Below are 15,991 nucleotides of genomic sequence, written 5' to 3' on the forward strand. Positions count from 1 at the left end.
TATTACACCTTAACAATTTTTAAGTAATGTAAAAGCCAACAAACAAAAAGTAAAAGGCGAGATTACAAAATTGGCTTATCTATCTTTAACTTCTATGCATTGAGCTACTGTAATCTTGGTTTTAGTTACAGACTTACAGCTATTGGCTATATAAGCAAACCTAAATTTTAAAAAGAAAAGAAAATGAAGCATACATTTAAAACTTTTTAAACTTTTTTTTTGAAATAGGGTTTCGCTATGTCACTCAGGCTGAAGTGTAGTGATGTGATCATAGCTTTCTGCAGCCTTGACCTCCTGGGCTCAAGTGATCCTCCCACCTCAGCCTCCTTGGTAGCTAGGACCACAGGCATACACCAGCACACCCAGGAAATTAAAAGAAAATTTTTTTAAAGATGAGGTCTCACTATGTTGCCCAGGCTGGTCTGAAATTCCTGGCCTCAAGCAATACTCCTACCTCAGCCTCCCAAAGCACTGAGATTACAGGCATGAGCTACCATGCCTGGCCTAAAACATTTTTAATGGAAGTATAATTTGCAAATAGAAAACATGCCCAAATATTAAGTGAATGCACTGATGAACATTTACAACTTAACAAGATAGCCAGCACTTAAATCACAAAATAGAACACCGCTAGGACTTCTTTGTAATACCCTCCAAGTCACTACTTCTGCCCAAAGGTAATTGCTATTTTGCAACATTTTTTATTACTTTACATAAATGGGATCACTGTACTTTTATTACTGTCTGGATTTTTATATTAAATATTGCTTGTGAGATTCATCCATGTTGTCATGTGAGCAATACTTTGTTCTTGTTGCCATATACTATTCCATTTTATCAGTATACCGTGATTTATCTACCCATTCCACTATTTGTACATACTGGAATTGGTCCCAGGTTTTTGTAATACAAACAAAGCTGCTATGAACATGCTTGGATTTACTTTCTTTGGTGAATATGTATTACTGTTACGTATATGTCTAGAGGTAAAATTGATGATTTATGGGATATGCATATGTTTAATTTTAGCAGATATTGAAAAACAGATTTCTAAAGCGGCTGTAGCAATTTACATTACCACCAGCAATGTGTGAGTTCCATTTGCTCTCCAACCTTGACAGCACATGTTGTCACTTAGGTGGGTATGCAGGGGGATCCTTTTTTGGCATGTTTACTTATTTTTTTACATAGTGCACAAACTGGTGTGGTGTACAGTTTTATGGCTTTTGCCTAATGCCATCACTACAGTTAAGTTACCAAACGATTCCGTCGCCTCAGAAATTGCTTTGTACCGCCTCTTGGTATTCAACCCCTTCTCCATTCTCAGCCTTGGCAGCCACTGATCTAATTTCCATTCCCATAGTTTTCCAGATTATCAAAGAAACAGAATGATATGGTTGTAAGCTTTTGGATGTGGCTTCTTTCAGGTAGCAAAATGCTTCTGAGATTTAACTATGTTGTTGTGTTATCAGTAGTTCATTCCTTTGTGTGTGTGTGATAGTCTCGCTCTCTTGCCCAGGCTGGCGTGCAGTGGTGCAATCTTGGCCCACTGCAACCTCTGCCTCCCACGTTTAAGGGATTCTCGTGCTTCAACCTCCCAAGTAGCTGGAACTACAGGCGTGCACCACCGCGCCTGGCTAATTTTTATATTTTTAGTAGAGACAAGATTTCGCCATGTTGACCAGGCTGGTCTCGAACTCCTGGCCTCAACTGATCCGCCTGCCTCTGGCTCTCAAATTGCTGGGATTACAGGTGTGAGCCACTGCACCCAGCCCAGGAGTTCATTGCTTTTTACTGCTGGGTCATATTACATTGTGTAGATGTACCACATTTTGTTTATGAGTCCTATAGTTGAGGGATATTTGGTTTGTTTCCATTTTTTCTCTATTATGGATAAATTGTTATAAACATTTGTGTACAGGGTTTGTGTGAACATAGTTTTTATTTCTTTTGAGTAAATATTCAGGAGTGAAATTGCTGGGTTATAGTTCTTTTTAAGAACTTGTCAAACTTTTTGCAGAGTTGCTGTACCATTTTGTATTCCCACTAGCAGGGCTTGAGAGTTCCAGTTGTTCCACATTCTTGCCAGCACCTGGTACTGCTAGTTTTTCTGTGTATGTTTTTGTTTTGTTTTGCCACTCTAAGGTGTATAGTGGTATCTCTTTCTGGTTATAATTTGCATTTATGTAATGATTATTAATGTTGAACATCTTTTAACATGCTCATTTGCCATCCATATAACTTCTTTGGTAAATCTTCTGTTTATATTCTCGTCCATTCAAAATATTGGGTTGCTTGTTTTCTTATGGTTAATTTTAAAACTTTATTTGGAAATAATTATAGATTTAAAGGAAGTTGCAAAGAAATGTATTCCCTTCACGCACTCTCCCCCAGTGTTAACATCTTGCCTAACTACGGTACAATATTCATATCAGAAAATTGACATTGGTACAATCCACAGAGGTTATTCAGATTTTACCAGACATATACTTGTGTGTGTGTGTTTCTATGCAGTTTTATCACAAGTATAGTTTTGTGTAGGTTCCACAACAATCAACGTACAGAACTGTGTCATCACCACAATGTTCCTCTCATACTACCTCTCCACAGCCTCACCCACTTCCTACTTTATATCCCTTACCCTTGTCAACCACTATTTGGTTTACCATCTGTATAATGTTGTTCCAAGGATGTTATATACATGGAAGCATACTATATAGTGTGTTTCCTTTTCATATTTGCTTTTTTTCCACTCAACATAATTCCTGGAGGTTCCTTCAAGTTGTTACATGTATCAATAGTTCATTCCTTTTTATTGCTGGATAGTATTTCGTAGTATGGATGTACTATAATTTAAGCATTGTCAATTTTGGTGGTTTCCACTTTCAGCTATTCCAAATAAAGTTTCTGTGAGCATTCATATACAAGTTTCTACATTAACATAAGTTTTCATTTCTCTGGGGTGAATGCCCAAGAGTGCTATTGATGGGTCATTTAGTAAATCTATTTTTTTTTTTTGAGTTGGAGTCTTGTTCTCTCACCAGGCTGGAGTGCTGTGGCACGATCTTGGCTCACTGCAACCTTCAACTCCCTGGTTTAAGCGATTCTCCTGCCTCAGCCTCCTGAGTAGCTGGGATTACAGGCATGCGCCACCACGCCCACTAATTTTTATATTTTTAGTAGAGACGGGGTTTCACCATGTTGGCCAGGATGGTCTTGATCTCCTGACCTCATAATCCGCCTGCCTTGGCCTCCCAAAGTGCTGGGATTACAGGCGTCAGCCACCGTGCCTGGCCAGTCCATTTTTAGTGTTCAAAAAAACTACAAACCACCATGGCACATGTATGCCTATGTAATAAACCTGCACATTCCGCACATGTACCCCAGAACTTAAAGTATGATAATAATAATAATAATAATAATAAAATAATTTTAAAAAAGAAACTGCCAAACTATTTTCCAGAGTGATTGTGCAGTTTTACATTTTGACCACCAATGTCAGCCATTTGCTCCACATCTTCGTTAGCATTTGGTGTTGTCACAGTGATTTATTTTAGCCATTTTGATAGGTTTGTAGTAGTATCTCATTGTGGTTTTAATTTGCATTTTCTTGAGGGCTAATGATATTGAACATCTTTTCATGTGCTTATTTGGCATCTGTGTATCCTTTTCAGTTAAATGTCTTTTGCCTCTTTTCTAATTGGATTTTTTTTAATGTTGAGTTTTGAGAGTTCTTTATATATTCCAGATATAAGTCCTTTGTGGGATATATAACTTGCAGATTTTTCTCTCCGTCTGTAATTTGTCTTTTTTCATCTCCTTGAAAGAGTTTTTCACAGAGCAAAGTTTTTAAATTTGATGAGGTATAATTTTCAATTTTTACTTTTATGGGTCATGCTTTTGATGCCAAGTGTAAGAACTCGTCACCTCATCTTATGTCTGAAGATTTCTCTTGTGTTTTTTTGAAAAGTTTTACATTTTTACATTTCATACTATGTTCCATTTTGAGTTAAAGTTTGAGGTTTAAGTCACGGTTCATTTTTCTTTTTCTTTCTTTCCCCCCTCCATGTATGTCCAGTTGCTTCAACACCACTTGTTGAAAAAGCTCTGCCTCTTCCTTTGAATTGGTTTTGCACCTTTGTCAGAAATCAATTGGGCATCTTTGTGTGGATCTATTTCTGTCTCTGATATTCTTTTTCTTTTCTTTTTAAGAGTCAGGGTCTCCATGCCCAGGCTGGAGTGCAGTGACGCAATCATGGCTCACTCCTGGGCTTAAACAATTCTCCTGCCTCAGCCTTCTGAGTAGCTGGGACTGCAGGTGTGCGCCACCATATGCAGCTTTTTAATTATTATTATTTTTTGTCGAGACAGAGTCTCCTTCTGTTGCCCAGGCTAGTCTCAAACTCCTGGCCTCAAGTGATCCTCCCACCTTGGCCTCCCAAAGTATATGCTATTCTGTTCTATTGTTCTATGTGTCTATACCTCCTTCAGTACCATACTGTGTGGATCATTATTACTGTTGAATTTTGAGGGTTGTTTTTTTTTATTCTGGATACAAGTCCTTCTTCAGATTTATGATTTGCAAATATTCTTTTCCAGTCTGTGGTTAGTCCTTTTATTCTCTCGAAAGTGTTCTTTACAAATATCTTTCTTTTATTAATTTCCAATATCTCCTGATAACATACTTTTTTTTGGAAACACAGTCTCACTCTGTCACCCAGGCTGGAGTGCAGTGATGCTATCTTGGCTCACTGCAACCTCTGTCTCCCAGATTCAAGCGATTCTCATACCTCAGCCTCCCAAGTAGCTAGAATCACAGGCGCGCACCAGCATGCCCAGCTAATTTTTGTATTTTTAGTGGAGACAGGGTTTCTCCATGTTGGCCAGGCTGGTCTCAAACTCCTGGCCTCAAGCAATCTGCCCGCCTTGGCCTCCCAAACTGCTGGGATTACAGACGTGAGCCACCATGCCCAGCTCCTGAGAATATACTTTTAATGATTTAAATTCTTTTAAATTTGTTGAGTTTTTTATGGCCCACAGTATGGTTGATCTCTATGAACATTCCATGTGCTGCTGAAAAACATGCATTGGATGTAGTTTTAAAAATACATATCAGTTAAGTCAAGGTGAATAGTAGTGCTGTTTAAGTAATTTATATCATCACTAATTTTCTGCCTACATTTTCTTTCAGTTACTAAGAGAGAAGTGTTAAAGTTTCCCATTATAATTGTGTATTTGTCATTTTATTTTTTCAGTAGTGTCACATTTTTCTAATATATTTTAAGCTCTGTTAAGTGCATGCACATTTACAATTTTTATATCTAATCGGAGAATTGACCTCTTCATTGTGTAATATCTCAATTTCTGACAATATTCTTTGTTCTGAAGTTTACTTTGTCTGATATTACTATAGCTACTTCTGCACAATATTTTACTCCTAGTAATATTTTAGATCAGTTAATTTATTTCTTTTTAGCCCTTTTGATTTATCTGTGAACATTTATGCTTCCATCTCATATATTCCTTTGGTATAAAAAAACCTCTTCAAGATTTCTTGTAGTGTAGAAATACTGGCGAGGATTTCCATCATTATTTTTGTTTTCCTGAGAAAGTCCTTATTTCTCCCTCATTTTAAAAATCAGACTTATGGTGGTAAAATTTACATACTGTAAATTCACCCTTTTAAGTGTATAATTTAGTAACTTTTAGTGGATTTACAGTTATGTAACCAGTAACATAACCTACTCTTAAAACATTGCCGTCACCTCTGAGGATCCTTCGTGCCTATTTGTGGACAGTTACCTTCCTATCCCCAACCCTGGCAACCAAAATTGTTATTGTAGATTTCCTGTCTTTGGAATTTCCTATAAATAGAATCATACAATATCTAGTCTTTTGTATCTGGCTTCTCTCACTTAGCATAATGTTTTTGAGGCTCATCAGTGTTGTAGCATGTATCAGTATTTTGTTCTTTGTTTTGCTGGCTAGTGTTTCATTGTATGGATGTATCATATTTTGTTTATCTGTTTAATAGTTGATGAACATTTGGATTGTTTTCACTTTTTGGCTATTGTGAATAATGCAGTCATGAGCATACTTACAAGTCTTTGTGCAGATACAGGTTTTCATTTTATTTATTGCCTAGGTGTTGAATTGCTGGTTCACATGGTAAATTTATATTTAACATTTGAAAGAATTAATGGCCAAACTGTTTTCCAGAGTGGCTCCATCAGTTTATATTCACACCAGCAATGTCATCATCTTTATTTTTTATTTTATTTTTATTATTATTTCAATTGTTTTTTGGGGAACAGGTGGTATTTGGTTACATGGGTAAGTTCTTTTGTGGTGATTTCTGAGATTTTGGTGCACCCATTATACAAGCAGTGTACACTGTACCCAATGTGTAGTCTTTTATCCCTCATCCCCCTCCCACCCTTACCCCTGAGTCCCAAGTCCATTATGTCATTCTTATGCCTTTGTGTCCTCATAGCTTAGCTCCCACTTACAAGTGAGAACATACAATGTTTGATTTTTCATTCCTGAGTTACTCACTTAGAATAATGGTCTCCACCTCCATGCAGGTTGCTGCAAATGCCATTATTTCATTCCTTTTTGTGGCCAAATCGTATTCCATGGTATACGTGGGAGATATCTATCTATCTATCTATCTCATATTTTCTTTATTCACTCGTTAGTTGATGGGCATTTAGGCTGGTTCCATATTTTTGCAATTGCACATTGTGCTGCTATGAACATGCATGTACAAGTGTGTTTTTCATATAATGACTTCTTTACCTGTGGGTAGATACCCAATAGTGGGATTGCTGGATCAAATGGTAGATCTACTTTTAGTGCTTTAAGGAGTCTCCATACTGTTTTCTGTAGTGGTTATAGTAGTTTAAATTCCCACCAGCAGTGTAAAAGTGTTCCCTTTTCACCACATCCACACCAACATCTATTATTTTTTAATTTTTTAAATTGTGGCCATTCATGCAGGAATTGTGTGTGGTTTTGCCTGGTTTATGATCTGAGAAACTTGCAGCCTCCTTTTAGTATGTCTGGTTAGCTCTGAGAAGTGGCTTGGTTTAATCTAGACCTCCTTCTCTAAACACGGAGAAATTCCTAGGGAAAAGGAAGTGTTGTTCTATCACTCCAAGGTTTCTTTGGGGTCTTTTAAAGGATAGATTCCTCTTCTGAAAGCTCAAAGTCACCTGTGATTCTGGGTAAGAGCAGGAGTAGGTTAACCTAAGCAGTTGCTCAGTAGGCTCACGCCTGTAATCCCAGCACTTTTGGGAGACCAAGACAGGCAGATCACTTGAGGTCAGGAGTTTGAGACCAGCCTGGCCAACATGATGAAACCCCCATCTCTACTAAAAATATAAAAATTAGTTGGGCATGGTGGTGGGCGCCTACTCAGGAGGCTGAGGCAGGAAAATCGCTTGAACTCAGGAGGTGGAGGTTACAGTGAGCCAAGATCAAGCCACTGCACTCCAGCCTGGGTGAGAGAGTGAGATCCTGTCTCAAAAAAAAAAAAAAAAAAAAAGCACAAAGGACTGTTCAATACTTTTACATTAGCTAACAACTAATTTATGCTAACTTCTTTTTTATATGCAAAAAATAGTCATAGGATCTTAATAAGTTGTGTAATCATGTTATTTGAGATTGTACAGTATTATACTATATGTAACTTATATCACATTCATTATTTTCACCTGAGGATACCTTAACATTAGGCCTACAGAAAATTAGCATAATACCTTTGTTCTCTTCAAAAGGCTACAACAAGTGATCTCTAGAGGTGTTTTCTGACTCTCAGATCTCTAACTCTTGGATTCTGCCTCATCCAGAAAGGTTTGGGTTACCAAAGCAAAGTACCACTAACTGGATGACTTGAAAACAATAGAAATTTATTTCTCATAGTTCTGGAGGCTGGAAGTCTTAGATCAGGGTGCTAATATGAGTTCTGGTGAGGACCCTCTTTGGGGTTGCAGATGGCCATCTTTTTGCTGTGTCCTCAGAAGGAAGAAAGAGCTAGCTCTCTGGCCTCTTCTTATAAGGGTACTTATCTCATTTATGATGGTTCCACCCTCATGACCTAATCACCTTCCAAAGGACCCATCTCCTAATACCATCACCTTAAGGGTCAGGATTTCAACATATAAATTTTGCGGGGACACATTCAGTCCGTAACAGATTCTCCTGTTACTATTTTAGAATGATGTGAACTCTTTCCCAGTCCATTTGGGTTAGGATTCTTATCCAGCCTGGAGGCAGAGCAGTACCCTGTATGGCCTATCACATTCCCTTTCGTCTGTGTCTCTGGTTACTTGTAGAACTCTTATTTATAATTATTGTCTAATGCTGGGATTCTCCACAGAGTGCTGCTTGGAGAAATTTAGCTTCTTAGAGACAGTTGCAATAAAAGAATTCTCTCAAAAAGAATTCACTGAATTGTGATCACAAACAAAATAACTTTGTGGGGACAAAATGTACTCCAACAAGGGAGGCTTATGTTTGTTTTTCAGCCTCTCCTCCCAGTGCTGCACTTCTAATCTCTCTGCAGAAAGAAACATTTCAACAGAGAACCCAGTGGAAATTATGACATGTTATCTTCTCAGAGTCCTGAACTCCCATCCCTACCTCAGAAGAGACTCCTCTGTTCACAGAAGCTAAAGGCAGTTCCTTCCTAGTGGCAACTATGTTTGGATGTTGGATCTACACTTTCTCAAGCACTGTGATCTTCAAATGTAAGTTTAGTAACATAAATATCTTTTTGCAGCCTGAAAGAATTTTATGTCTCTGTGTTATCAGGTAATGTTACAGTATCTCATATTTTGCTGGTAACATGTAGAATGTTTATCTCATAAGGAGATTTCAGAGTTATAGTTAAATTTCTTTATCTGGGTTAGATGGGAATCCTTTATTCTGGGGAAAGCAAAGTTCTTTCTATAAGCCTGTGTTCTCATAATATACAGACTGGGAAACTTGGGAAAGAGTAGGAACATCATTAGTTTTCATTTTATAGGTGGGAATAACAAAGCATGGAGAGACAAACATATTTGCCAAAATAGTTATTCTCAACTCCTTGTTTTGGGAATTCTAGAGTGTTTCATAGGATTTCAAAGTACCTCACAAAATTGTTCTAAATTTCTCAAAGCCAAATTCATTTTAATTAACTTTAATTTTTTTTTGAAAAGTTACAGCATTCTTGGGGGTAAGATAGGTACATTTTATAAAAACAATTCAAAGAGTTGTTTTGCTTAGAACCAGTGAAATGTCAAAACTCCAAAAATGTTTGGGAAGCACTGGATTAGTCAGTAGCATAACAAGCAATAAAACAACCCAGGTCAGGTGCAGAGAGGTGTAAACTCTTGTCTCGTCCTCCATGGATCTATATTTCCAAAGGCAGAGTCTTGTGTGACAGCGTATCTGAGGATATGTCTCTTCTGGACAGGGTTTTTACGGTACTTGAGAATGATCCTAACAACCTTTTGGGGTGACTCAATTTTTTTCAGTGCTAGAGAGTTAAAAAAATATTGACACAGTTGAACAGTGAGAAATTTAGTTTGACTGGAGCACAGGCTCATAATTCTACCATTATGAGCCTGTGCTAGTAGGCTGTGTGGGTTTGGCCAAATTGGGTCAAGTGAAAACAGAAGGATTAGTTACAAACTTGAGACAGTTTCGATAAAAGATATTATGGTAGTTGTCCAACTTTATTGTGAACTCTTTTACTGTACTAGCGTTTAAAAGCAGATAAGCTGTTACCTCTTGAATCCCACAGGCTGTCTAGTTATACCAGTCAGGATCTCTTCCAGCTCATTTTTTTAAAAAAATCCTTTGCCTTGACTTCCAAAGGCACTTGTTAAGAGTGGACTTCTCAAGCTGTGTAAAGTACTTTTGGCATAATCCAGTCTATGTTGTTCCATGAAGCTCTAAGTCCAGAGTAATTGACTTTAGTTAATCATATTGAAAGCAAGAACATCATTTCAAACAAACCAAGTCTGAGATATTTAACCCACATGTGCTTTCAGACCTGGTATATGTGAGCTTGAGCAATGAAGCCTTATTCCATTTTGATGTTATAAAAAATAGAGGGATTTCCCTGCACTCAGTTTCACAGCCACTATTTGACTTATATTTGAAGGGGGAAAGATAAGGGCTGTGTTCTCTTCATCTGAATTTTTCTGTTCCTAAAAGGTTTTTTTTTTTTAAGAACACTAGTCAGTACCTAGAGACACTCTGACATATTTAAAGAATTAATTTGCTTTAATGAAAAAAGTTGTTTCTTTAAACATTTAAATAATTACTTTTTCTTCAGTGAAAAAATTAGTTTGCTTTAATGAAAAAAAAAGGGTTTTTCATAACTTTCATTACATGAACCTTTAGCAAAGGAGATTTCTCCCATTATATATTTCTTATGATCAACAAATTCCGTCATCTCCCCACTAAGAGAAAGTGCTCAAGGATGATAGAATAATTTTAAAGTTATGGGCTACAACAGTATCCACAGGAACCTTGAGTAAGTACCATGAACCCTGACCCTCAGGATTAATTTGTAAGCCTTTGGCAGTGAGATGGAATGTCTTCTTTCAGTTTGAAACAAAGGAAACCTATTGCATCACAGGTAAATTTGTATATTGATGCTATATTGACTTTGTAGCTGCCATGCCTTTATACAGACACCTCTTCTAGCCCCCACTGTTCCACTTATTGTGATGGTTTGTATATCTTTATTTCAAAGAAGATCTGTTTGAACCAAGTTTAATTTCTTCCTTGACCTGCTTTCATCACTGCCCATGCCTACCGTGGTGGCATTCTCATCCACGAGACTGTCACATCCGTGCCACTAGGTGGCATTGTCATCCATGAGACCACTGCACCTGTGCGCTCGTCAAGAAGTAGCCAAGCCATGGGCTGGGTTGTGCTTTTCCTGAGAGGATGAAAGGCTTCATGGATATATGCTAGTATCCATGTTCCTCTATTCCCAAGTCAGGCACCAAGATGATATTTCATACCTGCCTGCCTTTCAAAGTCTCATAAATGTTAATTGAATATCCACTCTATGCAAGGCACTAGGGTAGTCACAGAGGCAAGCTTTGAGCTAAACTATAGGCCCTGCCCTCCAGGAGCTCCTGATCTCATGGCAGGGTGCAGAAGCTGGAATAGAGGGCGATGGTGTGGGAGAGAACTCTGCTGACTAGGAGCTCTGAAGGGTTAGGGGTCCATGAGCCTGATTTATGGGGCAGTTGCCATAGGATCAGGGGCTCCCTGGCATGCAGTGAATGGAGAGACGAGCATCGCTGTGTTATTTCACTGAGAGGGCACCAATGTTCAGCTCCTGAGACTTGGGGAGGAAAGCAGTGGCCATGAATGTTCCCTCCCATGCCAGGGACTGACTGGGCTCCTCCCACAGTTTCAGACACAGAGGAGGAAGTGTACTCACACTGCCCCAACACCAGTGAGTGGAAATATTTATAGGTCTCTCGTTTGGTTTTAATTTTAATTTTTTTATTTTTCAAAAATTAAAGAAAATCACACTTACAAAATTAACCATTACCCACATTCCTACCAACAAGAAGTAACCATTCTCAACCTCGTAATATGTTGGTTTCCAGATTTATATTTATGCTTTAAAAAATTATGCAGATAACATATTAGTACATTGCCCCTTTTCTCGTTTGTTTTAATCCATGTTCTTCCCGTTTATACAGGACCAATTCTTGCATTCAGTTATGGGATACTATAAATGCCTAGTATAATGGCAGCAGAGAGAATTATTATGGTTTTATACCTTTTCTCGCTCCTTGCTTGCTCCTCAAATGCCTAGAGTTTAAAATCTATTGTGGAAAATTTGTGAAATGCAGAAAGGTAAAAATAAACAAATTACCAGTGGTTCTTTGGCTTCGGGAGAACTGTAATTGATGTTCATTTTGGTATGTTTCCCTCCAGTATTTTTTCCATATAGTTTTATTTTTAAAAATTATACCCCATATATATATATATATATACACACACATATATATATACACACTTAGTAGTCACAAAATTAAAAATTAAAAAATTAAAAATGTATAAAAGAAAAAAATTAGCCTCATTTTGTATTTACTATTTTATAATCTGCCTTTTTTCTTAATTTTCTTTGTCATTATATGTTCTTCTACCTCATGATTTTTAATAGCTACCTAGTATTCCATTGTATAGCCATAGTTATTTCATACTTTATAATTGCTATTGCTAGACATTTAGTTGGTTTCTTTTTTTTGCTGTTATAATAACGTGTGTTCCTATACATAAATCTTGTGAGTATCTGATTTTAAAGATAAATTTCTAGCAGTGAAACTTCTTAGTTAAGAGTATATACATTAAAATATACTCTTACTATATTTTTCTTTACCAAAGTAATATATGTTTATTATAGAACATGTACAGAATCACAGATATACAAAAAAGACAGCATATAAGTTACTTGTATTCTTCCCACTCAGAGATAGCCACTATTAACATTTTATTGTAACCACCCAGCTTTCTTTTCTCTGTATTCTACATGCTCTTTCTGAATGTATTCAGAATACCTAAGTTCATTGTTCTTTTTTACCTTCACTGGTTACATGGCATTTCATTGAATGAACATACCAGAATTTATCTGATGAATCTTCTAATGCTGGACATTTCAGTCACTTTCTGTTTTTCTGTACTATAAACAATGCAGAGGTAAGTAGTGTGTGACTACGTCTTTCAAGTCCTTGATTGTTCCCTGTGAAGAAATTCCTAAATGTGCAACTGTGTTTTACCTGTATGTTAATTTTTAAGGCTTTTCATGGGTATTGCTAAATGTTCCTATAACAATTTTTATCTTAGAGGCAGAATATTGGTATATTCTTTTTTTCCCCAAATTCTTGATATTACTATTTTGCCAATTTGACTACAAAGAATTATCGTATTTTAAAATTAACATTTATTTAATCACAAGTAAAACTGAACTATTTTTTTCTGTTTTGCCCAATTTTATGTTTTCCTTGTTTATTAATAGATTTTAAAAATAAATTTAAAATATTAATTTCTTGTTTATTTGTTCAGGTTTTCTCCTTCAACTGATTGTTGTGATGAATTATCTGTCTAGACTTCCTAATAATAAATTGCACTCCTGAAATAATCCCTCCTTGCTCATAATGTCTTGCCAGATTTGGCTTGCTGGCATTTCATTTAGGATTTTTGCATCTATATTCCTAAGTGACATCAGTCTTCAGTTTTCTTTCTGTGTGTATTTGTGTGGGTGTTTGTCAGGTTTTGTGATTAGGATAACTTTAGTTTTATAAAATGAATGGGCTTATTCCTTCTTTTACTTTATAATGAGAACCACTTGTAGAGCATGGAAATTGCCTGTTCTTTGTAAATTAAAAAGAACTTGCTCATAAAGCTGTCTGGGCACTGTAACAATCATTGGAAGAAAATTTGTAACACCCTATTTTTCCCCATGTTTTCTACTTCTTTGTGATTCCAGTTAGCTAATTTTTCTAGAAAATTGTCCTTTTTATTGAGATTTTCAAACTCTTTACCATTTTTACAGTTTTATTGAGATATGCATACAAGTCACCCACTTAAAGTGATTTTTAGTGTACTCATAGAGCTCTAGACCATCACCGCAACCACCACAATAAATTTTATAACATTTTCAAAACCCCAGAAAGAAACCCCATACCCATTAGCAGTCACCCTCCATTTCCCCTTAATACCCCCCACTAGTCCTAGATAACTGCTAATCTCCTTTCTGTCTCCATAGAATTCCCCTATTCTGGACCTTTCGTATAAATGGAATCACATACTATATGGTCTTTTATGGCTGCCTTCTTTCACTTAGTGTAATGTTTTCAGGGTTCATCCATATTGTAGCATGTAGCAGCACTTTATTCTCTCTCTCTTTTTAAGTTTTTGTTTTCAATTAACGGACTACTTTTTAGAGCAGTTTTAAGTTTACAGAAAGTTGATCAGATAGTACAGAGAATTCCCTTATACTCCCCTTCTCTCCATTCCTGACCATAGTTTTGCCCACAAACATCTTGCGTTGGTGTGGTACATTTGTCATAATTGATGAACGGATATTGACACATTATTATTAACTAAAGTCTGTACATTTGGGTTCATTCTTTGTGTTGTACAGTTTTATGGGTTTTGACAAATGTCTGATGTCATATATCTACCATTACAGTATCATACAGAGTAGTTTTGATGAAAAGGTAAAACACAGGGAACTTTTAGGGCAGTGTTTCCCTCCGCCCTGTCAACACCTACCAACCACTGATCTTTTGATTTGCTTTCCCAGAATGTTATATAATTGGAATCATACAACATGTAATCTTTTCAGAGAGGCTTCTATCACTAAGTAATGTGCATGTAAGCTTCTTCCCTGCCTTTCTTTGGCTTAATGGCTCATTTCTTTTCATGGCTAAATAATATTCTATTGTGTGGATTTACCACAGTTTATCCATTCAGCTTTTAAAGAACATCTTGGTTACTTCCAATTTGGGGCAATTATGGATAAAGCTGCTTCAGTCATTTGTGTGCAGGTTTTTGTGGGCTCATAAGTTTTCACCCGATTTAGATAAATACCAGTGAGCATAGACTATGTTTATCTTTGTAAGAAACTGCCAAACTGGCTTCCAAAGTGGCTTTGTCATTTTGCATTCTGACCAGCAATGAATAAGAGTTCCTGTTGCTTTACATCCTCGCCATCATTTGGTGTTGTAAGTTGTTTGGATTTTTGTCATTCTAATAGGTTTGCAGTGGTAGTTCATGGTTTTAATTTGCCATTCTCTGATGACATATGATGCTGAGCATCTTTTTACATGCTTATTTGTCATCCATACTTTTTCTTTGATGTGATGTCTGTTTAGATATTTTTCCCATTTTTAAATTGATTGTTTTCTTTTTGTGTATGGTGGATACAAATCCTTTATCAGATAATGTGTTTTGAAAATATTTCTCACACTCTATGAATTCTGTTTTCATTCTCTTAACAGTACCTTTCACAGAGTATAAGGTTTTTGGTTTAATTTTACTAAAGTCCAATTTCTTTTAATGGCTAATATTCCATCATATGGATATACCACATTTTGTTTATCCATTTATCTCTTGGTGGACACTTGAGTTGTTTCCTTTTGGCTATTGTAAATAATGTTGTTATGAACATTTGGTAGAATTTTTTTCTTTTTTTTTTTTGGAAACGGAGTTTTGCCCTTGTCTCCCAGGCTGGAGTGCAATGGTGCCATCTCGGCTCACCGCAGCCTCCGCAATTCTCCTGCCTCAGCCTCCCAAGTAGCTGGGATTACAGGCATATGCCACCACCCCCAGCTAATTTTGTATTTTTAGTAGAGACGGGGTTTCTCCATGTTGGTCAGGCTGGTCTCGAACTCATGACCAAGGCGATCCACCCACCTCGGCCTCCCAAAGTACTGGGATTACAGGTGTGAGCCACCATGCCCACCCTGGTAGAAGTTTTTATGTGAATATATGTTGTCATTTATCTTGAGTAGATACCCAGCAGTAGAATTGCTGAGTCATATAATAACTGAATGTTTAACTCTGAGAAACTGAACAACTTTTCCAAAGCGGCTGCACCATTTTACATTGCCATGCCTCCTACATTGCTAGTGGCATTTTGCGTTGTCACTGGCAGTGTAGACGGGTTCCGTTTTCTCTGTATCCTCACCAATGGTTGTTATCATCAGTATTTTTTATTATAGACATCGTAGTGGGTGTAAACTGGTGTCTCATTATGACTGACTTGTATTTCCCTAATGACTCATGACATTGAACATATATTCATGTGCTTATTGGCCACTTGTATATCTTCTTTGCCTCTTCACTTTTGATATTCTTTTCCATGGGAATTTCATGGATTTCACTAAAACCTTTGTGCAGATGATTTCCAATATTTACTTCCAACTCTGACCTTTCTCCTAAGATTGTCGCAGTTTCCCATCTGTTT

General features: G+C 36.9%; 1 long non-coding RNA gene across 1 annotated transcript in view; it reads left to right on the plus strand.

Annotated features, from left to right (window-relative positions):
• LOC104664546 overlaps positions 1-15,991 on the plus strand; it is a 72,792-nt gene that overhangs the window by 7,264 nt on the left and 49,537 nt on the right. The window contains exon 5 of the long non-coding RNA XR_004058292.1: positions 8,567-8,750. This is a non-coding gene — a long non-coding RNA (uncharacterized LOC104664546). The remainder of the gene's footprint in view (positions 1-8,566; positions 8,751-15,991) is intronic.

This window comes from Rhinopithecus roxellana, chromosome 7 (genome assembly GCF_007565055.1).
Source record: "Rhinopithecus roxellana isolate Shanxi Qingling chromosome 7, ASM756505v1, whole genome shotgun sequence".
In the NCBI taxonomy this organism is placed as follows: domain Eukaryota; kingdom Metazoa; phylum Chordata; class Mammalia; order Primates; family Cercopithecidae; genus Rhinopithecus; species Rhinopithecus roxellana.